The 25,415-nt window shown below is 56.5% G+C and overlaps 1 long non-coding RNA gene across 1 annotated transcript; it reads right to left on the bottom strand.

Moving 5' to 3' along the window:
• On the bottom strand, positions 1 to 25,415 carry LOC148135312 (uncharacterized). The gene is made up of 3 exons (XR_015755335.1): positions 24,566 to 25,415; positions 1,569 to 1,622; positions 1 to 115 (listed from the first exon to the last, which is right to left on the bottom strand). It is a non-coding gene; the product is annotated as an uncharacterized LOC148135312 (long non-coding RNA).

The following is a 25,415-nucleotide window of genomic DNA, read 5'->3' on the forward strand; positions in this document are numbered from 1 at the left end:
ACCTGGGAGTAGGTGGGCGACTTGGGGTCAACGTCGATGGTGGCAAGGTAGTCCGGTTTGCAAACTGCAGTGTTCCTGTAGATGCAGGGCACATAGACTATCTCCTCCTTCGCGCCTACAGAGATGTGTGCGTGTGTGGGGGGGGGGGGGGTGTCCAGAGAAACAATCAGATTATTCAACTTTTCATCAAGTCATAGAGTCAGACAGCAAGGTCCGTGCCGACCCGATACCCCAACCCAATCTCGTCCCATTTGCCAACTTTTGGCCCATATCCCTCCAAACCCTTCCTATTCATGCCCCCATCCAGATGCCTTTTAAATGCTGTAATTGTACCAGCCTCCACCACTTCCTCTGGCAGCTCATTCCACACACGCATCACCCTCTGTGTGAAAAGGTTGCCCCTCGGGTCCCTTTTATATCTTTCCCCTCTCACTTTAAACCTATGGTCTCGAGTTCTGGACTCCCTGACCCCAGGGAAAATACCTTGTCTATTTATCCTATCCATGCCCCCTCATAATTTTATAAACCTCTATAAGGTCACACCTCAGCCTTCGACGCTCCAGGGAAAACAGCCCCAGCCTGTTCAGCCTCTCCCTGTAGCTCAGATCCGCCCACCCTGGCAACATCCTTGTAAATCTTTTCTGAACCCTTTCAAGTTTCACAACATCTTTCCGATAGGAAGGAGACCAGAATTGCACGCAATATTCCAACAGTGGCCTAACCAATGTCCTGTACAGCTGCAACATGACCTCCCAACTCCTGTACTCAATACTCTGACCAATAAAGGAAAGCATACCAAACGCCGCCTTCACTATCCTATCTACCTGCAACTCCACTTTCAAGGAGCAATGAACCTGCACTCCAAGGTCTCTTTGTTCAGCAACATTCCCTAGGACCTTACCATTAAGTGGATAAGTCCTGCTAAGATTTGCTTTCCCAAAATGCAACACCTCGCATTTATCTGAATTAAACTCCATCTGCCACTTCTCAGCCCATTGGCCCATCTGGTCCAGATCCTGTTGTAATCTGAGGTAACCCTCTTCGCTGTCCACTACACCTCCAATTTTGGTGTCATCTGCAAACTTACTAACAGTACCTCTTATGCTCGCATCCAAATCATTTATATAAATGATGAAAAGTAGAGGGCCCAGCACCGATCCTTGTGGCACTCCACTGGTCACAGGCCTCCAGTCTGAAAAACAACCCTCCACCACCACCCTCTGTCTTCTACCTTTGAGCCAGTTCTGTCTCCAAATGGCTAGTTCTCCCATGAGCTCTAACCTTGCTCGCCAGTCTACCTATCGCTTGTAAATCTTTCCAGCCAGCTTTCTCTCCCGCTGTAGCGTTGCCCTCTTTATTAATCGTTCCTGGTATCCTGTTCCCCATTCTTTAAATTTGAAACTCCCTCCAACTTTTCGAAACAACCTCTAAGACTCGGTCCCTCTGAAACGTTTCCTTCCTGATGGGATGTGTCAAACCTCTCAATTCGGAATTGTCCCCTCAGGCTCCGACCATAGCCGTTCCTCTGACTTGTGTTTTCCCTGACTCATTCTCCAGGAATATCTTACCTTGCATAGCCTCTCGGGGGCTCCTGTATCCAGGACTGCATGATCCACAGTTGGCTGCAGAGTGAACAGAAGGCATCAGTTTAACCTTACATAGGATTGAAGGCCCCAGCACTGTGGGTGTTTCATAGATAATTTCGTAGAATCCCCACTGTGTGGGAAACAGGTCCCTTCGGCCAAACAAGTCAACACCGACCCGCCGAAGAGTATCCTATCCAGACCCACTCCACATTACTCTACATTTTATCCCTGGATACTGTGGGCAATTTAGCACCCCGACCTGTGCAGCTTTGGATCATGGGAGAAATTGACTTTAGACCGTAACTTTAGAGTTTTCTCTGCTTCACACACAGGCCTGGATGACTCTGTTTCTTCCGGCTGCTCTCCACATGACGCAGATCAGCCCCTACCATATAGGGAAGCCTGTAACCTGGTCTCAAAATGGCCTCCTTGCCAGGGCAACAGGAAACACGGTAGCTTTGGGATTCGAACTCAATTAACGAGATGAACATCATCGTGAATACCATGCTAAATTGTCCCACAGTGCCCAGGGATGTGCAGGTTAGGGTGGATTGGCCATGCTAAATTGTCCCACAGTGCCCAGGGATGTGCAGGCTAGGGTGGATTGACCATGCTAAATTGTCCCACAGTGCCCAGGGATGTGCAGGTTAGGGTGGGTTGGCCATTCTAAATTGTCCCGTAGTGCCCAGGGATGTGCAGGTTAGGGTGGAGTGCCTAGGGATGTGCGGGTTAGGGTGGATTGGCCATGCTAAATTGTCCCATAGTGTCGAAGGATGTGTAGGTTAGGGTGGATTGGCCATGCTAAATTGTCCCGTAGTGTCCAGGGATGTGCAGGTTAGGGTGTATTGGCCATGCTAAATTGTCCCATAGTGCCCAGGGATGTGCAGGTTAGGGTGGATTGGCCATGCTAAATTGTCCCGTAGTGCCCAGGGATGTGCAGGTTAGGGTGGATTGGCTGTGCTAAATTGTCCCATAGTGCCTCGGGATGTGCATGTTAGGGTGGATTGGCCATGCTAAATTGTCCCGTAGTGCCCAGGGATGTGCAGGTTAGGGTGGATTGGCCATGCTAAATTGTCCCATAGTGCCCAGGGATATGCAGGTTAGGGTGGATTGGCCATGCTAAATTGTCCCATAGTGCCCAGGGATGTGCAGGTTAGGGTGGATTGGCCATGCTAAATTGTCCCGTAGTGCCCAGGGATGTGCAGGTTAGGTTGGATTGGCCATGCTAAATTGTCCCGTAGTGCCCAGGGATGTACAGGTTAGGTTGGATTGGCCATGCTAAATTGTCCCGTAGTGCCCAGGGATGTGCAGGTTAGGGTGGATTGGCCATGCTAAATTGTCCCGTAGTGCCCAGGGATGTGTAGATTAGCGTGGATGGGCCATACTAAATTGTCCCGTAGTGCCCAGGGATGTGCAGGTTAGGGTGGGTTGGCCATGCTAAATTGTCCTGTAGTGCCCAGGGATGTGTAGATTAGGGTGGATTGGCCATACTAAATTGTCCTGTAGTGCCCAGGGATGTGCTGGTTAAGGTGGGTTGGCCATGCTAGATTGTCCCCTACTGCCCAGGGATGTGCAGGTTAGGGTGGATTGGCCATGCTAAATTGTCCCGTAGTGCCCAGGGATGTGCAGGTTAGGGTGGATTGGCCATGCTAAATTGTCCCGTAGTGCCCAGGGATGTGCAGGTTAGGGTGGATTGGCCATGCTAAATTGTCCCGTAGTGCCCAGGGATGTGCAGGTTAGGGTGGATTGGCCATGCTAAATTGTCCCGTAGTGCCCAGGGATGTGCAGGTTAGGGTGGATTGGCCATGCTGAATTGTCCCGTAGTGCCCAGGGATGTGCAGGTTAGGGTGGATTGGCCATGCTAAATTTTCCCGTAGTGCCCAGGGATGTGCAGGTTAGGGTGGATTGGCCATGCTAAATTGTCCCATAGTGCCCAGGGATGTGCAGGTTAGGGTGGATTGGCCATGCTAAATTGTCCCATAGTGCCCAGGGATGTGCAGGTTAGGGTGGATTGGCCATGCTAAATTGTCCCGTAGTGCCCAGGGATGTGCAGGTTAGGGTGGATTGGTCATGCTAAATTGTCCCATAGGGCCCAGGGATGTGCAGGTTAGGGTGGATTGGCCATGCTAAATTGTCCCATAGTGCCCAGGGATGTGCAGGTTAGGGTGGATTGGCCATGCTAAATTGTCCCGTAGTGCCCAGGGATGTGCAGGTTTGGGTGGATTGGCCGTGCTAAATTGTCCCGTAGTGCCCAGGGATGTGCAGGTTAGGGTGGATTGGCCATGCTAAATTGTCCCATAGTGCCCAGGGATGTGCAGGTTAGGGTGGATTGGCCATGCTAAATTGCCCCATAGTGCCCAGGGATGTGCAGGTTAGGGTGGATTGGCCATGCTAAATTGTCCCGTAGTGCCCAGGGATGTGCAGGTTAGGGTGAATTGGCCATGCTAAATTGTCCCGTAGTGCCCAGGTATGTGCAGGTTAGGGTGGATTGGCCATGCTAAATTGTCCCATAGTGTCTAAGGATGTGCAGGTTAGGGTGGATTGGCCATGCTAAATTGTCCCGTAGTGCCCAGGGATGTGCAGGTTAGGGTGGATTGGCCATGCTAAATTGTCCCATAGTGTTCAGGGATGTGCAGGTTAGGGTGGATTGGCCGTGCTAAATTGTCCCGTCGTGCCCTCGGATGTGCAGGTTAGGGTTGATTGGCCATGCTAAATTGCCCCGTAGAGCCCAGAGATGTGCAGGTTAGGGTGAATTGGCCATGCTAAATTGCCCCATAGTGCCCAGGGATGTGCAGGTTAGGGTGGATTTGCCATGCTAAATTGCCCCGTAGTGCCCAGGGATGTGCAGGTGAGGGTGGGTTGGCCGTGCTAAATTGTCCCATAGTGCCCAGGGGTGTGCAGGTTAGGGTGGATTGGCAATGCTAAGTTGTCCCATAGTGTCCAGGGATGTGCAGGCTAGGGTGATTGGCCATGCTAAATTGCCCCGTAGTGCCCAGGGATGTGCAGGTTAGGGTGGGTTGGCCGTGCTAAATTGTCCCATAGTGCCCAGGGATGTGCAGGTTAGGGTGGATTGGCCATGCTAAGTTGTCCCATAGTGTCCAGGGATGTGCAGGCTAGGGTGATTGGCCATGCTAAATTGTCCCCTAGTGCCCAGGGATGTGCAGGTTAGGGTGGATTGGCTGTGCTAAATAGTGCCGTAGTGCCCTGGGAGGTGCAGGTTAGGGTGGATTGGCCATGATAAATTGTCTCGTAGTGCCCAGGGATGTGCAGTTTAGGGTGGATTGGCCATGCTAAATTGTCCCACAGTGCCCCAGGGATGTGCAGGTTAGGGTGGATTGGCCATGTTAAAGTGTCCCATAGTGCCTCGGGATGTGCAGGTTAGGGTGGATTGGCCATGCTAAGTTGTCCCATAGTGCCCCAGGAATGTGCAGGTTATGGTGGATTGGCCATGCTAAATTGTTCCGTAGTGCCCAGGGATGTGCAGGTTTGGGTGGATTGGCCACGCTAAATTGTCCCATAGTGCCCAGGGATGTGCAGGTTAGGGTGGATTGGCCGTACTAAATTGTCCCGTAGTGCCCAGGGATGTGCAGGTTAGGGTGGATTGGCCATGCTAAATTGTCCCGTAGTGTCCAGGGATGTGCAGGTTAGGGTGGATTGGCCATGCTAAATTGTTCCGTAGTGCCCAGGGATGTGCAGGTTAGGGTGGATTGGCCATGCTAAATTGTCCCGTAGTGCCCAGGGATGTGCAGGTTATGGTGGATTGGCCATGCTAAATTGTCCCGTAGTGCCCAGGGATGTGCAGGTTAGGGTGAATTGGCCATGCTAAATTGTCCCGTAGTGCCCAGGGATGTGCAGGTTAGGGTGGATTGGCTGTGCTAAATTGTCCCATAGTGCCTCGGGATGTGCAGGTTAGGGTGGATTGGCCATGCTAAATTGTCCCGTAGTGCCCAGGGATGTGCAGGTTAGGGTGGATTGGCCATGCTAAATTGTCCCATAGTGTCCAGGGATGTGCAGGTTAGGGTGGATTGGCCATGCTAAATTGTCCCATAGTGCCCAGGGATGTGCAGGTTAGGGTGGATTGGCCATGCTAAATTGTCCCGTAGTGCCCAGGGATGTGCAGGTTAGGGTGGATTGGCCATGCTAAATTGTCCCGTAGTGCCCAGGGATGTACAGGTTAGGGTGGATTGGCCATGCTAAATTGTCCCGTAGTGCCCAGGGATGTGCAGGTTAGGGTGGATTGGCCATGCTAAATTGTCCCGTAGTGCCCAGGGATGTGCAGGTTAGGGTGGATTGGCCATGCTAAATTGTCCCTTAGTGCCCAGGGATGTGTAGATTAGCGTGGATGGGCCATACTAAATTGTCCCGTAGTGCCCAGGGATGTGCAGGTTAGGGTGGGTTGGCCATGCTAAATTGTCCTGTAGTGCCCAGGGATGTGTAGATTAGGGTGGATTGGCCATACTAAATTGTCCTGTAGTGCCCAGGGATGTGCAGGTTAAGGTGGGATGGCCATGCTAGATTGTCCCGTAGTGCCCAGGGATGTGCAGGTTAGGGTGGATTGGCCATGCTAAATTGTCCTGCAGTGCCCAGGGATCTGCAGGTTAGGGTGGGTTGGCCATGCTAAATTGTCCTGCAGTGCCCAGGGATCTGCAGGTTAGGGTGGATTGGCCATGCTAAATTGTCCCGTAGTGCCCAGGGATGTGCAGGTTAGGGTGGATTGGCCATGCTAAATTGTCCCGTAGTGCCCAGGGATGTACAGGTTAGGGTGGATTGGCCATGCTAAATTGTCCCGTAGTGCCCAGGGATGTGCAGGTTAGGGTGGATTGGCCGTGCTAAATTGTCCCGTAGTGCCCAGGGATGTGCAGGTTAGGGTGGATTGGCCATGCTAAATTGTCCCGTAGTGCCCAGGGATGTACAGGTTAGGGTGGATTGGCCATGCTAAATTGTCCCGTAGTGCCCAGGGATGTGCAGGTTAGGGTGGATTGGCCGTGCTAAATTGTCCCATAGTGCCCAGGGATGTGCAGGTTAGGGTGGATTGGCCATGCTAAATTGTCCCGTAGTGCCCAGGGATGTGCAGGTTAGGGTGGATTGGCCATGCTAAATTGTCCCGTAGTGCCCAGGGATGTGCAGGTTAGGGTGGGTTGACCATGCTAAATTGTCCCGTAGTGCCCAGGGATGTGCAGGTTAGGGTGGATTGGCCATGCTAAATTGTCCCGTAGTGCCCAGGGATGTGTAGAATAGCGTGGATGGGCCATACTAAATTGTCCCGTAGTGCCCAGGGATGTGCAGTTTAGGGTGGATTGGCCATACTAAATTGTCCTGTAGTGCCCAGGGATGTGCAGGTTAGGGTGGGTTGGCCATGCTAAATTGTCCCATAGTGCCCAGGGATGTGCAGGTTAGGGTGGGTTGGCCATGCTTATTGTCCCGTAGTGCCCAGGGATGTGCAGGTTAGGGTGGATTGGCCATGGGAAATTGTCCCGTAGTGCCCAGGGATGTGCAGGTTAGGGTGGATTGGCCATGCTAAATTGTCCCCGTAGTGCCCAGGGATGTGCAGGTTAGGGTGGATTGGCCATGCTAAATTGTCCCCGTAGTGCCCAGGGATGTGCAGGTTAGGGTGGATTGGCCATGCTACATTGTCCCCGTAGTGCCCAGGGATGTGCAGGTTAGGGTGGATTGGCCATGTTAAATTGTCCCATAGTGCCCAGGGATGTGCAGGTTAGGGTGGATTGGCCATGCTAAATTGTCCCATAATGCCCAGGGATGTGCAGGTTAGGGTGGATTGGCCATGCTAAATTGTCCCATAGTGCCCAGGGATGTGCAGGTTAGGGTGGATTGGCCATGCTAAATTGTCCCATAGTGCCCAGGGATGTGCAGGTTAGGGTGGATTGGCCATGCTAAATTGTCCCATAGTGCCCAGGGATGTGCAGGTTAGGGTGGATTGGCCATGCTAAATTGTCCCATAGTGCCCAGGGATGTGCAGGTTAGGGTGGATTGGCCGTGCTAAATTGTCCCGTAGTGCCCAGGGATGTGCAGGTTAGGGTGGATTGGCCATGCTAAATTGTCCCGTAGTGCCCAGGGATGTGCAGGTTAGGGTGGGTTGGCCATGCTAAATTGTCCCGTAGTGCCCAGGGATGTGCAGGTTAGGGTGGATTGGCCATGCTAAATTGTCCCGTAGTGCCCAGGGATGTGCAGGTTAGGGTGGGTTGGCCATGCTAAATTGTCCTGTAGTTCCCATGCGTGAGAGGCGCTTGCAAATGTTGTTGTTTCTGCAAAGATCACAAGGCTGGATCATGAGAGGGGTGTATGTACAGCTTGATATGCTTGCACAAACAGCTACAAGTAGCTACATCTTGCTTCAGCAGAGGGCGGAATCATGAGGGTGTATACCATGAAATAACTAACTGAAAAGGGAGGTGGTCGACTGGTAGAAACAGATGTATTGACATAACAGTTGCAATTGTCACGCACATAGGGAGTTAGTGTGAACAAGATAACCAAATAAGACATAAGATAAATATGGGTCGCCGGGGGAGGTTGGGGGCGCAGGCTTGGAGTCGTGGGAGATGTAAACAGAGGCGGGGTGAAGCTGGAGGTTGTGATAGGCTGCGCGCAACAGCAAAAGCAACTAATGGGGTAAAACGGCAGGACTGATAGACTTAGCTGAACGGTATAAATTGTAATGTAACCTCCTGATCGGGGTGCCCACGTGTTAGACACGTCTTGCAAGAACTTTTCAATAAAATTCACTGCTTCAGAGTTTGACTCGGAATGAAATTTATTGATGTGTGAGCTTTGCTTCCCACACCAGGGATGTGGGGGTTAGGGTGGATTGGCCATGGGGGAGATGCAGGGTTACAGAGATGTGGGGGTTAGGGTGGATTGGCCATGGGGGAGATGCAGGGTTACAGGGATGTGGGGGTTAGGGTGGATTGGCCATGGGGGAGATGCAGGGTTACAGGGATGTGGGGGTTAGGGTGGATTGGCCAGGGGGAGATGCAGGGTTACAGGGATGTGGGGGTTAGTGTGGATTAGCCAGGGGGGGAAGCAGGGTTACAGGGGTGTGGGGGTTAGGGTGGATTAGCCAGGGGGGAGATGCAGGGTTACAGGGATGTGGGGGTTAGGGTGGATTGGCCAGGGGGGAGATGCAGGGTTACAGGGATGTGGGGGTAAGGGTGGATTGGCCAGGGGGAGATGCAGGGTTACAGGGATGTGGGGGTTAGTGTGGATTAGCCAGGGGGGGATGCAGGGTTACAGGGATGTGGGGGTTAGGGTGGATTGGCCAGGGGGAGATGCAGGGTTACAGGGATGTGGGGGTTAGGGTGGATTAGCCAGGGGGAGATGCAGGGTTACAGGGATGTGGGGGTTAGGGTGGATTAGCCAGGGGGAGATGCAGGGTTACAGGGATGTGGGGGTTAGGGTGGATGGGCCATGGGGAGATGCAGGGTTACAGGGGTGTGGGGGTTAGGGTGGATTGGCCAGGGGGGAGATGCAGGGTAACAGGGATGTGCGGGTTAGGGGGGATTGGCCAGGGGGAGATGCAGGGTTACAGGGATGTGGGGGTTAGGGGGGATTAGCCATGGGGGAGATGCAGGGTTACAGGGATGTGCGGGTTAGTGTGGATTAGCCAGGGGGAGATGCAGGGTTACAGGGATGTGGGGGTTAGGGGGGATGGGCCAGGGGGAGATGCAGGGTTACAGGGATGTGGGGGTTAGGGTGGATTGGCCAGGGGGAGATGCAGGGTTACAGGGATGTGGGGGTTAGGGTGGATTGGCCAGGGGGAGATGCTGGGTTACAGGGATGTGCGGGTTAGTGTGGATTAGCCAGGGGGAGATGCAGGGTTACAGGGATGTGGGGGTTAGGGTGGATTAGCCAGGGGGAGATGCAGGGTTACAGGGATGTGGGGGTTAGGGTGGATTGGCCATGGGGGAGATGCAGGGTTACAGGGATGTGGGGGTTAGGGTGGATTAGCCAGGGGGAGATGCAGGGTTACAGGGATGTGCGGGTTAGTGTGGATTAGCCAGGGGGAGATGCAGGGTTACAGGGATGTGGGGGTTAGGGTGGATTAGCCAGGGGGAGATGCAGGGTTACAGGGATGTGGGGGTTAGGGTGGATTGGCCAGGGGGAGATGCAGGGTTACAGGGATGTGGGGGTTAGTGTGGATTAGCCAGGGGGAGATGCAGGGTTACAGGGATGTGGGGGTTAGGGGGGATTGGCCATGGGGGAGATGCAGGGTTACAGAGATGTGGGGGTTAGGGTGGATTGGCCAGGGGGGAGATGCAGGGTTACAGGGATGTGGGGGTTAGGGTGGATTGGCCAGGGGGAGATGCAGGGTTACAGGGATGTGGGGGTTAGGGTGGATTGGCCAGGGGGAGATGCAGGGTTACAGGGATGTGGGGGTTAGGGTGGATTGGCCAGGGGGAGATGCTGGGTTACAGGGATGTGGGGGTTAGGGTGGATTGGCCAGGGGGGAGATGCAGGGTTACAGGGATGTGGGGGTTAGGGTGGATTGGCCAGGGGGAGATGCAGGGTTACAGGGATGTGGGGGTTAGTGTGGATTAGCCAGGGGGGGGATGCAGGGTTACAGGGATGTGGGGGTTAGGGTGGATTGGCCATGGGGAGATGCAGGGTTACAGGGATGTGGGGGTTAGGGTGGATTAGCCAGGGGGAGATGCAGGGTTACAGGGATGTGGGGGTTAGGGTGGATTAGCCAGGGGGAGATGCAGGGTTACAGGGATGTGGGGGTTAGGGTGGATTGGCCAGGGGGGAGATGCAGGGTTACAGGGATGTGGGGGTTAGGGTGGATTAGCCATGGGGGAGATGCAGGGTTACAGGGATGTGGGGGTTAGGGTGGATTAGCCATGGGGGAGATGCAGGGTTACAGGGATGTGGGGGTTAGGGTGGATTGGCCATGGGGGAGATGCAGGGTTACAGAGATGTGGGGGTTAGGGTGGATTGGCCATGGGGGAGATGCAGGGTTACAGGGATGTGGGGGTTAGGGTGGATTGGCCATGGGGGAGATGCAGGGTTACAGGGATGTGGGGGTTAGGGTGGATTGGCCAGGGGGAGATGCAGGGTTACAGGGATGTGGGGGTTAGGGTGGATTGGCCAGGGGGAGATGCAGGGTTACAGGGGTGTGGGGGTTAGGGTGGATTGGCCAGGGGGAGATGCAGGGTTACAGGGATGTGGGGGTTAGGGGGGATTGGCCAGGGGGGAGATGCAGGGTTACAGGGGTGTGGGGGTTAGGGTGGATTGGCCAGGGGGGAGATGCTGGGTTACAGGGATGTGGGGGTTAGGGTGGATGGGCCATGGGGAGATGCAGGGTTACAGGGATGTGGGGGTTAGGGTGGATTAGCCAGGGGGGGATGCAGGGTTACAGGGATGTGGGGGTTAGGGTGGATGGGCCATGGGGAGATGCAGGGTTACAGGGATGTGGGGGTTAGGGTGGATTGGCCAGGGGGGAGATGCAGGGTTACAGGGGTGTGGGGGTTAGGGTGGATTGGCCAGGGGGGAGATGCAGGGTTACAGGGATGTGGGGGTTAGTGTGGATGGGCCATGGGGTGATGCAGGGTTACAGGGATGTGGGGGTTAGGGTGGATTGGCCATGGGGGAGATGCAGGGTTACAGGGATGTGGGGGTTAGGGGGGATTGGCCATGGGGGAGATGCAGGGTTACAGGGATGTGGGGGTTAGGGTGGATTGGCCATGGGGGAGATGCAGGGTTACAGGGGTGTGGGGGTTAGTGTGGATTAGCCAGGGGGAGATGCAGGGTTACAGGGATGTGGGGGTTAGGGGGGATTGGCCAGGGGGAGATGCAAGGTTACAGGGATGTGGGGGTTAGTGTGGATTAGCCAGGGAGAGATGCAGGGTTACAGGGATTTGGGGGTTAGGGTGGATTAGCCAGGGGGAGATGCAGGGTTACAGGGATGTGGGGGTTAGGGGGGATTAGCCAGGGGGAGATGCAGGGTTACAGCGATGTGGGGGTTAGGGGGGATTGGCCATGGGGGAGATGCAGGGTTACAGGGATGTGGGGGTTAGGGTGGATTGGCCATGGGGGAGATGCAGGGTTACAGGGATGTGGGGGTTAGGGTGGATTGGCCATGGGGGAGATGCAGGGTTACAGGGATGTGGGGGTTAGGGTGGATTGGCCATGGGGGAGATGCAGGGTTACAGGGATGTGGGGGTTAGGGTGGATTGGCCAGGGGGAGATGCAGGGTTACAGGGATGTGGGGGTTAGGGTGGATGGGCCAGGGGGAGATGCAGGGTCACAGGGATGTGGGGGTTAGTGTGGATTGGCCAGGGGGAGATGTAGGGTTACAGGGATGTGGGGGTTAGGGTGGATTAGCCAGGGGGAGATGCAGGGTTACAGGGATGTGGGGGTTAGTGTGGATTAGCCAGGGGGAGATGCAGGGTTACAGGGATGTGGGGGTTAGGGTGGATTAGCCAGGGGGGGATGCAGGGTTACAGGAATGTGGGGGTTAGTGTGGATTGGCCAGGGGGGGATGCAGGGTTACAGGGATGTGGGGGTTAGGGTGGATGGGCCAGGGGGAGATGCAGGGTTACAGGGATGTGGGGGTTAGGGTGGATTTGCCAGGGGGGAGATGCAGGGTTACAGGGATTTGGGGGTTAGGGTGGATTAGCCAGGGGGAGATGCAGGGTTACAGGGATGTGGGGGTTAGGGTGGATTAGCCAGTGGGGGATGCAGGGTTACAGGGATGTGGGGGTTAGGGTGGATTGGCCAAGGGGGAGATGCAGGGTTACAGGGATGTGGGGGTTAGGGTGGAGTGGCCAGGGGGAGATGCAGGGTTACAGGGATGTGGGGGTTAGTGTGGATTGGCCATGGGGGAGATGCAGGGTTACAGGGATGTGGGGGTTAGGGGGGATTGGCCATGGGGGAGATGCAGGGTTACAGGGATGTGGGGGTTAGGGTGGAGTGGCCAGGGGGAGATGCAGGGTTACAGGGATGTGGGGGTTAGTGTGGATTGGCCATGGGGGAGATGCAGGGTTACAGGGATGTGGGGGTTAGGGTGGATTGGCCAGGGGGAGATGCAGGGTTACAGGGATGTGGGGGTTAGTGTGGATTAGCCAGGGGGGGAAGCAGGGTTACAGGGGTGTGGGGGTTAGGGTGGATTAGCCAGGGGGGAGATGCAGGGTTACAGGGATGTGGGGGTTAGGGTGGATTGGCCAGGGGGGAGATGCAGGGTTACAGGGATGTGGGGGTTAGGGTGGATTGGCCAGGGGGAGATGCAGGGTTACAGGGATGTGGGGGTTAGGGTGGATTAGCCAGGGGGAGATGCAGGGTTACAGGGATGTGGGGGTTAGGGTGGATTGGCCAGGGGATAGATGCAGGGTTACAGGGATGTGGGGGTTAGGGTGGATTGGCCAGGGGGGAGATGCAGGGTTACAGGGATGTGGGGGTTAGGGTGGATTGGCCAGGGGGGAGATGCAGGGTTACAGGGATGTGGGGGTTAGGGTGGATTAGGCAGGGGGAGATGCAGGGTTACAGGGATGTGGGGGTTAGGGTGGATTGGCCAGGGGATAGATGCGGGGTTACAGGGATGTGGGGGTTAGTGTGGATTGGCCAGGGGGGATGCAGGGTTACAGGGATGTGGGGGTTAGTGTGGATTGGCCAGGGGGGATGCAGGGTTTCAGGGATGTGGGGGTTAGTGTGGATTGGCCAGGGGGAGATGCAGGGTTACAGGGATGTGGGGGTTAGTGTGGATTGGCCAGGGGGAGATGCAGGGTTACAGGGATGTGGGGGTTAGGGTGGATTAGCCAGGGGGAGATGCAGGGTTACAGGGATGTGGGGGTTAGTGTGGATTGGCCAGGGGGGATGCAGGGTTACAGGGATGTGGGGGTTAGTGTGGATTGGCCAGGGGGAGATGCAGGGTTACAGGGATGTGGGGGTTAGGGTGGATTGGCCAGGGGGTGATGCAGGGTTACAGGGATGTGGGGGTTAGTGTGGATTAGCCATGGGGGACATGCAGGGTTACAGGGATGTGGGGGTTAGGGGGGATTGGCCAGGGGGAGGTGCAGGGTTACAAGGATGTGGGGGTTAGTGTGGATTGGCCAGGGGGGAGATGCAGGGTTACAGGGATGTGGGGGTTAGGGGGGATTAGCCATGGGGGAGATGCAGGGTTACAGGGATGTGGGGGTTAGTGTGGATTAGCCATGGGGGAGATGCAGGGTTACAGGGATGTGGGGGTTAGGGGGGATTAGCCAGGGGGAGATGCAGGGTTACAGGGATGTGGGGGTTAGTGTGGATTGGCCAGGGGGAGATGCAGGGTTACAGGGATGTGGGGGTTAGGGGGGATTAGCCAGGGGGAGATGCAGGGTTACAGGGATGTGGGGGTTAGGGGGGATTAGCCAGGGGGAGATGCAGGGTTACAGGGATGTGGGGGTTAGGGGGGATTAGCCAGGGGGAGATGCAGGGTTACAGGGATGTGGGGGTTAAGGTGGATGGGCCAGGGGGAGATGCAGGGTTACAGGGATGTGGGGATTAGAGTGGATGGGTCAGGGGGAGATGCAGGGTTACAGGGATGTGGGGGTTAGGGTGGATTGGCCAGGGGGGAGATGCAGGATTACAGGGATGTGGGGGTTAGGGTGGATTGGCCAGGGGGGAGATGCAGGGTTACAGGGATGTGGGGGTTAGGGGGGATTAGCCAGGGGGAGATGCAGGGTTACAGGGATGTGGGGGTTAGGGGGGATTAGCCAGGGGGAGATGCAGGGTTACAGGGATGTGGGGGTTAGGGTGGATTGGCCATGGGGGAGATGCAGGGTTACAGGGATGTGGGGGTTAGGGTGGATTAGCCAGGGGGAGATGCAGTGTTACAGGGATGTGGGGGTTAGTGTGGATTGGCCATGGGGGAGATGCAGGGTTACAGGGATATGGGGGTTAGGGGGGATTAGCCATGGGGGAGATGCAGGGTTACAGGGATGTGGGGGTTAGTGTGGATTAGCCATGGGGGAGATGCAGGGTTACAGGGATGTGGGGGTTAGTGTGGATTGGCCATGGGGGAGATGCAGGGTTACAGGGATGTGGGGGTTAGGGTGGATTGGCCATGGGGGAGATGCAGGGTTACAGGGATGTGGGGGTTAGTGTGGATTGGCCATGGGGGAGATGCAGGGTTACAGGGATGTGGGGGTTAGGATGGATTGGCCATGGGGGAGATGCAGGGTTACAGGGATGTGGGGGTTAGGGTGGATTGGCCATGGGGGAGATGCAGGGTTACAGGGATGTGGGGGTTAGGGTGGATTAGCCAGGAGGAGATGCAGGGTTACAGGGATGTGGGGGTTAGTGTGGATTGGCCATGGGGGAGATGCAGGGTTACAGGGATGTGGGGGTTAGGGTGGATTAGCCAGGGGGAGATGCAGGGTTACAGGGATGTGGGGGTTAGGGTGGATTAGCCAGGGGGAGATGCAGGGTTACAGGGATGTGGGGGTTAGTGTGGATGGGCCAGGTGGGAGCTGCAGGGTTACAGGGATGTGGGGGTTATTGTGGATGGGCCAGGGGGTAGGTGCAGGGGTACAGGGATGTGGGGGTTAGGGTGGATTAGCCAGGGGGAGATGCAGGGTTACAGGGATGTGGGGGTTAGGGTGGATTAGCCAGGGGGAGGTGCAGGGTTACAGGGATGTGGGGGTTAGTGTGGATTAGCCATGGGGGAGATGCAGGGTTACAGGGATGTGGGGGTTAGGGTGGATTAGCCAGGGGGAGATGCAGGGTTACAGGGATGTGGGGGTTAGTGTGGATTGGCCAGGGGGAGATGCAGGGTTACAGGGATGTGGGGGTTAGGGTGGATTGGCCATGGGGGAGATGCAGGGTTACAGGGATGTGGGGGTTAGTGTGGATTGGCCAGGGGGAGATGCAGGGTTACAGGGATGTGGGGGTTAGGGTGGATTGGCCAGGGGGAGATGCAGGGTTACAGGGATGTGGGGGTTAGGGTGGATTGGCCAGGGGATAGATGCAGGGTTACAGGGATGTGGGGGTTAGTGTGGATTGGCCATGGGGGAGATGCAGGGTTACAGGGATGTGGGGGTTAGGGTGGATTAGCCATGGGGGAGATGCAGGGTTACAGGGATGTGGGGGTTAGGGTGGATTGGCCATGGGGGAGATGCAGGGTTACAGGGATGTGGGGGTTAGGGTGGATTGGCCATGGGGGAGATGCAGGGTTACAGGGATGTGGGGGTTAGGGTGGATTAGCCATGGGGGAGATGCAGGGTTACAGGGATGTGGGGGTTAGGGTGGATTGGCCATGGGGGAGATGCAGGGTTACAGGGATGTGGGGGTTAGGGTGGATTAGCCAGGGGGGAGATGCAGGGTTACAGGGATGTGGGGGTTAGGGTGGATTAGCCATGGGGGAGATGCAGGGTTACAGGGATGTGGGGGTTAGGGTGGATTAGCCATGGGGGAGATGCAGGGTTACAGGGATGTGGGGGTTAGGGTGGATTAGCCAGGGGGAGATGCAGGGTTACAGGGATGTGGGGGTTAGGGTGGATTGGCCAGGGGGAGATGCAGGGTTACAGGGATGTGGGGGTTAGGGTGGATTGGCCATGGGGGAGATGCAGGGTTACAGGGATGTGGGGTTTAGGGTGGATTAGCCAGGGCGAGATGCAGGGTTACAGGGATGTGGGGGTTAGGGGGGATTGGCCTGGGGGAGATGCAGGGTTACAGGGATGTGGGGGTTAGGGTGGATTGGCCATGGGGGAGATGCAGGGTTACAGGGATGTGGGGGTTAGGGGGGATTGGCCAGGGGGAGATGCAGGGTTACAGGGATGTTGGGGTTACGGGGGAGTGGCCAGGGGGAGATGCAGGGTTACAGGGATGTGGGGTTTAGGGTGGATTAGCCAGGGCGAGATGCAGGGTTACAGGGATGTGGGGGTTACGGGGGAGTGGCCAGGGGGAGATGCAGGGTTACAGGGATGTGGGGGTTAGGGGGGATTGGCCAGGGGGAGATGCAGGGTTACAGGGATGTGGGGGTTAGGGGGGATTGGCCATGGGGGAGATGCAGGGTTACAGGGATGTGGGGGTTAGGGGGGATTGGCCAGGGGGAGATGCAGGGTTACAGGGATGTGGGGGTTAGGGTGGATTGGCCATGGGGGAGATGCAGGGTTACAGGGATGTGGGGGTTAGGGTGGATTAGCCAGGGGGGAGATGCAGGGTTACAGGGATGTGGGGGTTAGGGTGGATTAGCCATGGGGGAGATGCAGGGTTACAGGGATGTGGGGGTTAGGGTGGATTAGCCATGGGGGAGATGCAGGGTTACAGGGATGTGGGGGTTAGGGTGGATTAGCCAGGGGGAGATGCAGGGTTACAGGGATGTGGGGGTTAGGGTGGATTGGCCAGGGGGAGATGCAGGGTTACAGGGATGTGGGGGTTAGGGTGGATTGGCCAGGGGGAGATGCAGGGTTACAGGGATGTGGGGGTTAGGGTGGATTAGCCAGGGGGAGATGCAGGGTTACAGGGATGTGGGGTTTAGGGTGGATTAGCCAGGGCGAGATGCAGGGTTACAGGGATGTGGGGGTTAGGGGGGATTGGCCTGGGGGAGATGCAGTGTTACAGGGATGTGGGGGTTAGGGTGGATTGGCCATGGGGGAGATGCAGGGTTACAGGGATGTGGGGGTTAGGGTGGATGGGCCAGGGGGAGATGCAGGGTTACAGGGATGTGGGGGTTAGGGTGGATTGGCCACGGGGAGATGCAGGGTTACAGGGATGTGGGGGTTAGGGTGGATTGGCCACGGGGAGATGCAGGGTTACAGGGATGTGGGGGTTAGTGTGGATTGGCCACGGGGAGATGCAGGGTTACAGGGATGTGGGGGTTAGTGTGGATTGGCCACGGGGAGATGCAGGGTTACAGGGATGTGGGGGTTAGGGGGGATTGGCCAGGGGGAGATGCAGGGTTACAGGGATGTGGGGGTTAGGGTGGATTAGCCAGGGGGAGATGCAGGGTTACAGGGATGTGGGGGTTAGGGTGGATTGGCCAGGGGGAGATGCAGGGTTACAGGGATGTGCGGGTTAGGGTGGATTGGCCAGGGGGAGATGCAGGGTTACAGGGATGTGGGGGTTAGGGGGGATTGGCCAGGGGGAGATGCAGGGTTACAGGGATGTGGGGGTTAGGGTGGATTAGCCAGGGGGAGATGCAGGGTTACAGGGATGTGCGGGTTAGGGTGGATTGGCCAGGGGGAGATGCAGGGTTACAGGGATGTGGGGGTTAGGGTGGATTGGCCAGGGGGAGATGCAGGGTTACAGGGATGTGGGGGTTAGGGGGGATTGGCCAGGGGGAGATGCAGGGTTACAGGTATGTGGGGGTTAGGGGGGATTGGCCATGGGGGAGATGCAGGGTTACAGGGATGTGGGGGTTAGTGTGGATTGGCCATGGGGGAGATGCAGGGTTACAGGGATGTGGGGGTTAGGGGGGATTGGCCAGGGGGAGATGCAGGGTTACAGGGATGTGGGGGTTAGGGTGGATGGGCCAGGGGGAGATGCAGGGTTACAGGGATGTGGGGGTTAGGGTGGATTGGCCATGGGGGAGATGCAGGGTTACAGGGATGTGGGGGTTAGGGTGGATTGGCCATGGGGGAGATGCAGGGTTACAGGGATGTGGGGGTTAGGGTGGATTAGCCAGGGGGAGATGCAGGGTTACAGGGATGTGGGGGTTAGGGTGGATTGGCCATGGGGGAGATGCAGGGTTACAGGGATGTGGGGGTTAGGGGGGATTGGCCAGGGGGGAGATGCAGGGTTACAGGGATGTGGGGGTTAGGGTGGATGGGCCAGGGGGAGATGCAGGGTTACAGGGATGTGGGGGTTAGGGGGGATTGGCCAGGGGGAGATGCAGGGTTACAGGGATGTGGGGGTTAGGGTGGATTGGCCAGGGGGGAGATGCAGGGTTACAGGGATGTGGGGGTTAGGGTGGATTGGCCAGGGGGGAGATGCAGGGTTACAGGGATGTGGGGGTTAGGGTGGATGGGCCAGGGGGAGATGCAGGGTTACAGGGATGTGGGGGTTAGGGGGGATTGGCCAGGGGGAGATGCAGGGTTACAGGGATGTTGGGGTTACGGGGGAGTGGCCAGGGGGAGATGCTGGGTTACAGGGATGTGGGGGTTAGGGGGGATTGGCCATGGGGGAGATGCAGGGTTACAGGGATGTGGGGGTTAGGGGGGATTGGCCAGGGGGAGATGCAGGGTTACAGGGATGTGGGGTTAGTGTGGATTGGCCATGGGGGAGATGCAGGGTTACAGGGATGTGGGGGTTAGGGTGGATTGGCCATGGGGGAGATGCAGGGTTACAGGGATGTGGGGGTTAGGGTGGATTGGCCATGGGGGATATGCAGGGTTACAGGGATGTGGGGGTTAGGGTGGATTGGCCATGGGGGAGATGCAGAGTTACAGGGGTGTGGGGGTTAGGGTGGATTGGCCACGGGGAGATGCAGGGTTACAGGGATGTGGGGGTTAGGGTGGATGGGCCAGGGGGAGATGCAGGGTTACAGGGATGTGGGGGTTAGGGTGGATGGGCCAGGGGGAGATGCAGGGTTACAGGGATGTGGGGGTTAGGGTGGATTAGCCAGGGGGAGATGCAGGGTTACAGGGATGTGGGGGTTAGGGTGGATGGGCCAGGGGGAGATGCAGGGTTACAGGGATGTGGGGGTTAGGGTGGATGGGCCAGGGGGAGATGCAGGGTTACAGGGATGTGGGGGTTAGGGTGGATTAGCCAGGGGGAGATGCAGGGTTACAGGGATGTGGGGGTTAGTGTGGATTGGCCACGGGGAGATGCAGGGTTACAGGGATGTGGGGGTTAGGGTGGATTGGCCATGGGGGAGATGCAGGGTTACAGGGATGTGGGGGTTAGGGGGGATTGGCCATGGGGGAGATGCAGGGTTACAGGGATGTGGGGGTTAGGGTGGTTTGGCCATGGGGGAGATGCAGGGTTACAGGGATGTGGGGGTTAGGGTGGATGGGCCAGGGGGAGATGCAGGGTTACAGGGATGTGGGGGTTAGGGTGGATTAGCCAGGGGGAGATGCAGGGTTACAGGGATGTGGGGGTTAGGGGGGATGGGCCAGGGGGGAGATGCAGGGTTACAGGGATGTGGGGGTTAGGGTGGATTGGCCAGGGGGGAGATGCAGGGTTACAGGGATGTGGGGGTTAGGGTGGATGGGCCAGGGGGAGATGCAGGGTTACAGGGATGTGGGGGTTAGGGGGGATTGGCCAGGGGGAGATGCAGGGTTACAGGGATGTGGGGGTTAGTGTGGATTGGCCATGGGGGAGATGCAGGGTTACAGGGATGTGGGGGTTAGGGGGGATTGGCCAGGGGGAGATGCAGGGTTACAGGGATGTGGGGGTTAGTGTGGATTGGCCATGGGGGAGATGCAGGGTTACAGGGATGTGGGGGTTAGTGTGGATTGGCCATGGGGGAGATGCAGGGTTACAGGGATGTGGGGGTTAGGGTGGATGGGCCAGGGGGTGATGCAGGGTTACAGGGATGTGGGGGTTTGGGTGGATTGGCCAGGGGGAGATGCAGGGTTACAGGGATGTGGGGGTTAGTGTGGATTAGCCATGGGGGAGATGCAGGGTTACAGGGATGTGGGGGTTAGGGGGGATTGGCCATGGGGGAGATGCAGGGTTACAGGGACATAGTGGGTCTGGGTGGGACGGTCTTCAGAGGGTTGTTTTGGATTCGATGAATGGAATGGCCTGCTTCCACACTGTAGGGATTCTGTGATCGAGAGGCAGAGGGACATCACAACAGGACTGAGGTGATTCAAGCTAATGAGAAAGAAAGGGAGAATGCAAAATGGGGATAATGTGTGTGTTTGTGTGTGTGTGTGTGTGTATATGTGTGTGTGTGGGTGTGTGTGTCTGTGTGTGTGTGTGTGGGTGTGTGTGTCTGTGTGTGTGTGTGTATATCTGTGTGTGTGGGTGTGCGGGTGTGTGTGTCTGTGTCTGTGTGTGTGTGTGTGTGTGCGTGTGGGTGTGTGTGTCTTTGTGTGAGCATGTGTGTATGAGTGTGTCTGTGTGTGTCTGTGTGTGTGGGTGTGTCTGTGTGTGAGCATGTGTGTATGAGTGTGTCTGTGTGTGTGTGGGTGTGTCTGTGTGTGTGTGAGTGTGTGTGTGTGTGTGTGTATGAGTGTGTCTGTGTGTGTGTGGGTGTGTGTGGGTGTGTCTGTGTGTGAGCGTGTGTGTATGAGTGTGTCTGTGTGCGTGTCTGTGTGTGTGGGTGTGTCTGTGTGTGAGCGTGTGTGTATGAGTGTGTCTGTGTGTGTGTGGGTGTGTGTGGGTGTGTCTGTGTGTGTGTGTGTGTGTATGAGTGTGTCTGTGTGCGTGTCTGTGTGTGTGGGTGTGTCTGTGTGTGAGCGTGTGTGTATGAGTGTGTCTGTGTGTGTGTGGGTGTGTCTGTGTGTGAGCATGTGTGTATGAGTGTGTCTGTGTGTGTGTGGGTGTGTCTGTGTGTGTCTGAGTGTGTGTAAGGGAGGAGAGTGCTTAAATTATAAAATTTTACTCTAAGCCCTGATCATTTGACTGTGGAAGCGTACACATTGACAGAGTTGGGAATTAAGTCAGAAATCTCCATGATTTCAGAGTCCAACACTATAAAACGCAGCGTGTCTCTGTTTCCTGCCTTGCTACCTTGGCTTTCCCCCAAGTATTTGGGGCAGGTTTTACATTCCCTCTAGCTGAATCATTGCCCTCTCTTGGACATTGAAAGCACTTGTTTCAGTTCCAAAACCAAATGGAACATTGACCTGAAAGCCAGAGCTGGGAGTAAACAGTAGAGAATTCAGCTCAAACACAGAGTAAAGGATTTGTTGGGGAGAACGAGGTAGTTTCCCTCCAAAAGGATTTTCTGCAAAACTTATATCATCTCAGCATATGTCTGGACTAGACTGTGGACAGTGTGGTAATGGGGAGTGCAAGAAATATTTAAAACAGCGCATTATTGTGTACAAATGTTACATTCACAAGCATCAGTAAGGGCTAGCATTAAGAGGCAATGGGCCAAACAGCCACATTGCATACCTAACCCTCACCCTAACCCGACTAACCCTAATCTTAAACCTAACTTTAACCCTAACCTTAGACCTAATCCTAACCAACCCTAAAACTAAACCTAACCTTAACTCTAACGCGAACGCTAACCTTAACCCTAACACTCATGCTAAGCCTAAACTAATCCTAACACTAACCCGAACCCTAACCCTAACCTTAACCCAAACCTAAACCCTAACCCTAACTCTAACCCTATCCCTAACCCTAACCCTGACCTTAACCCTAACCCTAACCTTAGCCTAACCCTAACCCAAACCCTCACCCGGACGCTAACCAAAACCCTGACCCTGACCTTAATCATAACGCTAACCCTCACCCTGACCCTGAGGGAGCGGGCACTGTTGGAGGGTCAGTGCTGAGGGAGCGGGCGCTGTGGGAGGGTCAGTGCTGAGGGAGCGGGTGCTGTGGGAGGGTCAGTGCTGAGGGAGCGGGTGCTGTCGGAGGTTCAGTGCTGAGGGAGTGGGTGCTGTGGGAGGATCAGTGCTGAGGGAGTGGGTGCTGTGGGAGGGTCAGTGCTGAGGGAACGGGCGCTGTCGGAGAGTCAGTGCAGAGGGAGCGGGCGCTGTCGGAAGGTCAGTGCTGAGGGAGCAGGCGCTGTCGGAGGGTCAGTGCTGAGGGAGTGGGTGCTGTGGGAGGGTCAGTGCTGAGGGAGTGGGTGCTGTGGGAGGGTCAGTGCTGAGGGAGTGGGCGCTGTCGGAGGGTCAGTGCTGAAAGAGCGGGTGCTGTCGGAGGGTCAGTGGTGAGGGAGTGGGCGCTGTCGGAGGGTCAGTGCTGAGGGAGCGAGCGCTGTCGGAGGGTCAGCGCTGAGGGAGTGAGCACTGTCGGAGGGTCAGCGCTGAGGGAGCGGGCGCTGTCGGAGGGTCAGTGCTGAGGGACATGGGCGCTGTGGGAGGGTCAGTGCTGAGGGAGCGGGTACTGTCGGAGGGTCAGTGCTAAGGGAGCAGGTGCTGTCGGAGGGTCAGTGCTGAGGGAGTGGGTGCTGTGGGAGGGTCGGTGCTGAGGGAGCGGGTGGTGTGGGAGGGACAGTGCTGAGGGAGCGGGTGCTGTCGGAGGGTCAGTGCTGAGGGAGTGGGCGCTGTGGGAGGGTCAGTGCTGAGGGAGTGGGCGCTGTGGGAGGGTCGGTGCTGTGGGAGGGTCAGTGCCGAGGGAATGGGTGCTGTCGGAGGGTTAGTGCTGAGGGAGCGGGCGCTGTCGGATGGTCAGTGGTGAGGGAGTGGGCGCTGTCGGAGGGTCAGCGCTGAGGGAGTGGGCGCTGTCGGAGGGTCAGTGCTGAGGGAGCGGGTGGTGTGGGAGGGACAGTGCTGAGGGAGCGGGTGCTGTCGGAGGGTCAGTGCTGAGGGAGTGGGCGCTGTGGGAGGGTCAGTGCTGAGGGAGTGGGCGCTGTGGGAGGGTCGGTGCTGTGGGAGGGTCAGTGCCGAGGGAATGGGTGCTGTCGGAGGGTTAGTGCTGAGGGAGCGGGCGCTGTCGGAGGGTCAGTGCTGAGGGAGCGGGTGTTGTTTGAGGGTCAGTGCTGAGGGAGCGGGTGTTGTGGGAGGGTCAGTGCTGAGGGAGTGGGTGCTGTCGGAGGGTCAGTGCTGAGGGAGCGGGTGTTGTGGGAGGGTCAGTGCTGAGGGAGCGGGTGCTGTCGGAGGGTCAGTGTTGAGGGAGTGGGCGCTGTCGGAGGGTCAGTGCTGAGGGAGAGGGGGCTGTTGGAGGGTCAGTGCTGAGGGAGAGGGGGCTGTCGGAGGGTCAGTGCTGAGGGAGGGGGCTGCTGTCGGAGGGTCAGTGCTGAGGGAGTGGATGCTGTGGGAGGGTCAGTGCTGAGGGAGTGGGCGCTGTCGGAGGGTCAGTGCTGAGGGAGTGGGTGCTGTGGGAGGGTCAGTGCTGAGGGAATGGGTGCTGTGAGAGGGTCAGTGCTGAGGGAGTGGGTGCTGTCGGAGGGTCAGTGCTGAGGGAGTGGGCGCTGTGGGAGGGTCAGTGCTGAGGGAGTGGGTGCTGTGGGAGGGTCAGTGCTGAGGGAGAGGGGGCTGTGGGAGGGTCAGTGCTGAGGGAGGGGGGCGCTGTCGGAGTTGCCATCTTTAGGAATGAGCTTTTAATGTGTGACCATCCCCCCCACCTGGACCAGGTGCATGAAAGCTCCTGAGCTGCTATTGGGTGTGTGGTTGAAGGAAGGTTGGGGGTGAGGGGTTGAGTTGGTTGCTGGGGGTGGTGTGGTGTAGGGGTGAGGGGGTTGTGGGAGTGGGGGGAGCTTGCCCCTCCCCATTTGCCCCATTTCTAACCATCACCGGGCAGCACTAGTAGAAAGGTAAACGAGGTCACCCCCTTGGATTGCAAAGCTCTCCGTCTGGCTTTCCAGCAGAGGCCATTCTTTAGAGAGCAGGTTGAGGACTGGGCGCGTGAAACAATCCTGGAGACAGGCGCTAAAGGAATGCAAGACATCTCCGTCATCAAGGAAACTGGCTGAAGCTCACCCAGACTGGGCCTTCCCACACAGAACATGCTTTGACCAATCGTTTGTTGTGTCGGACTCCCCTCAGGCACAGTTTCCGGAAGCTTCTGGGGCCTTTCTACCCGGCAGGTGTGTCTGGCTCCGCTTTAGCTCAGCACCCGCCACCCCCCGCCATTCCCCAAAGGGCTCCAATCCCCACCCCCACCTCACTCCCCAGCTCCATGTCGTCAGGGCAAGGACAGAGAGGGCTAGGGTGGAGCGGGCGGCCACTCAGCCTGTCCACACCCCCCTCTGCCAGCTCTCCACCAAGCAGGTGACTCCAAAGCTATCCCCCAATCCTGGAGGGTTTAAGGTCCCACTCTGATTCAAACCCCCTCAGGAAATCTGTCTCCGCACGGCCCACCCGGCAACGCTCAGCCCGACGGCAAGAGTTAGGGAGCAGGCCAGGGCGGGGGGGTGGGTGGAAACGAGAGGAGGCAGAGATCTGGAAGAGTTCCTGGATCAAACAGGGGCGACTTACCCATGTCCCACTCTGCTTCGCGACCTGTCCTGCGTACAAAGATAGAGAGGTTAGGGGAGTGATGTGAGAGCGTGGGGAGAGAGAAAGCAAGGGAGACAAAGGAATACAGGGAGAGAGTGATAGAGAGAGAGAGATAGACAGAGAAAGTGATAGAGAGAAAGAGACTGATAGAGAGACAGCGAAAGAGATTGATAGAGAGTGAAAGAGAGAGAGATAGATAGACAGAGAAAGTTATAGAGAGAGAGATAGAGAGAGCAATGGAGAGATAGATAGATAGAGAAAGTGATAGAGAGAAAGAGACTGATAGAGAAAGAGATTGAGAGCGTGATAGAGAGAGAGTAATGGAGAGAGAGAGATAGACAGAGAAAGTGATAGAGAGAGAGAGAGAGACTGATCGAGAGACAGCGAAAGAGATTGATAGAGAGTGATAGAGAGAGAGTAATGGAGAGAGAGAGATAGAGAGAGCAATGGAGAGATAGATAGATAGACAGAGAAAGTGATAGAGAGAAAGAGATTGATAGAGAGAGTGATAGAGAGATAGAGAGAGAGAGATAAAGTGAGAGCAAGTAATAGAGAGAGAGTGTGATACAGAGAGAGAGAAAACACGTCGATGCACAGGGCTAAATAAAGAGTGTGATAGAAAGAGAGACAGAGAGAAAGACAGAGAGAGAGAGAGACAGAGAGAGAAAGGGAGAGGGAGAGAGGGACAGAACAAGCGAACAGGCAAAGGTTAATACTGTACAAAGTAAGAGATTGTGATAGAGACGGAGAGAGAGAAAACAGATCAATGCACAGAGCAAAACAGGGAGAGTGATATAGAGAGACAGAGAGAGAGAGAGAGAACAGGTTA

The sequence above is a fragment of the Chiloscyllium plagiosum genome, unplaced genomic scaffold (genome assembly GCF_037043375.1).
Source record: "Chiloscyllium plagiosum isolate Xiang-an unplaced genomic scaffold, Cpla_swu_hap1 HiC_scaffold_50, whole genome shotgun sequence".
Classification (NCBI taxonomy): domain Eukaryota; kingdom Metazoa; phylum Chordata; class Chondrichthyes; order Orectolobiformes; family Hemiscylliidae; genus Chiloscyllium; species Chiloscyllium plagiosum.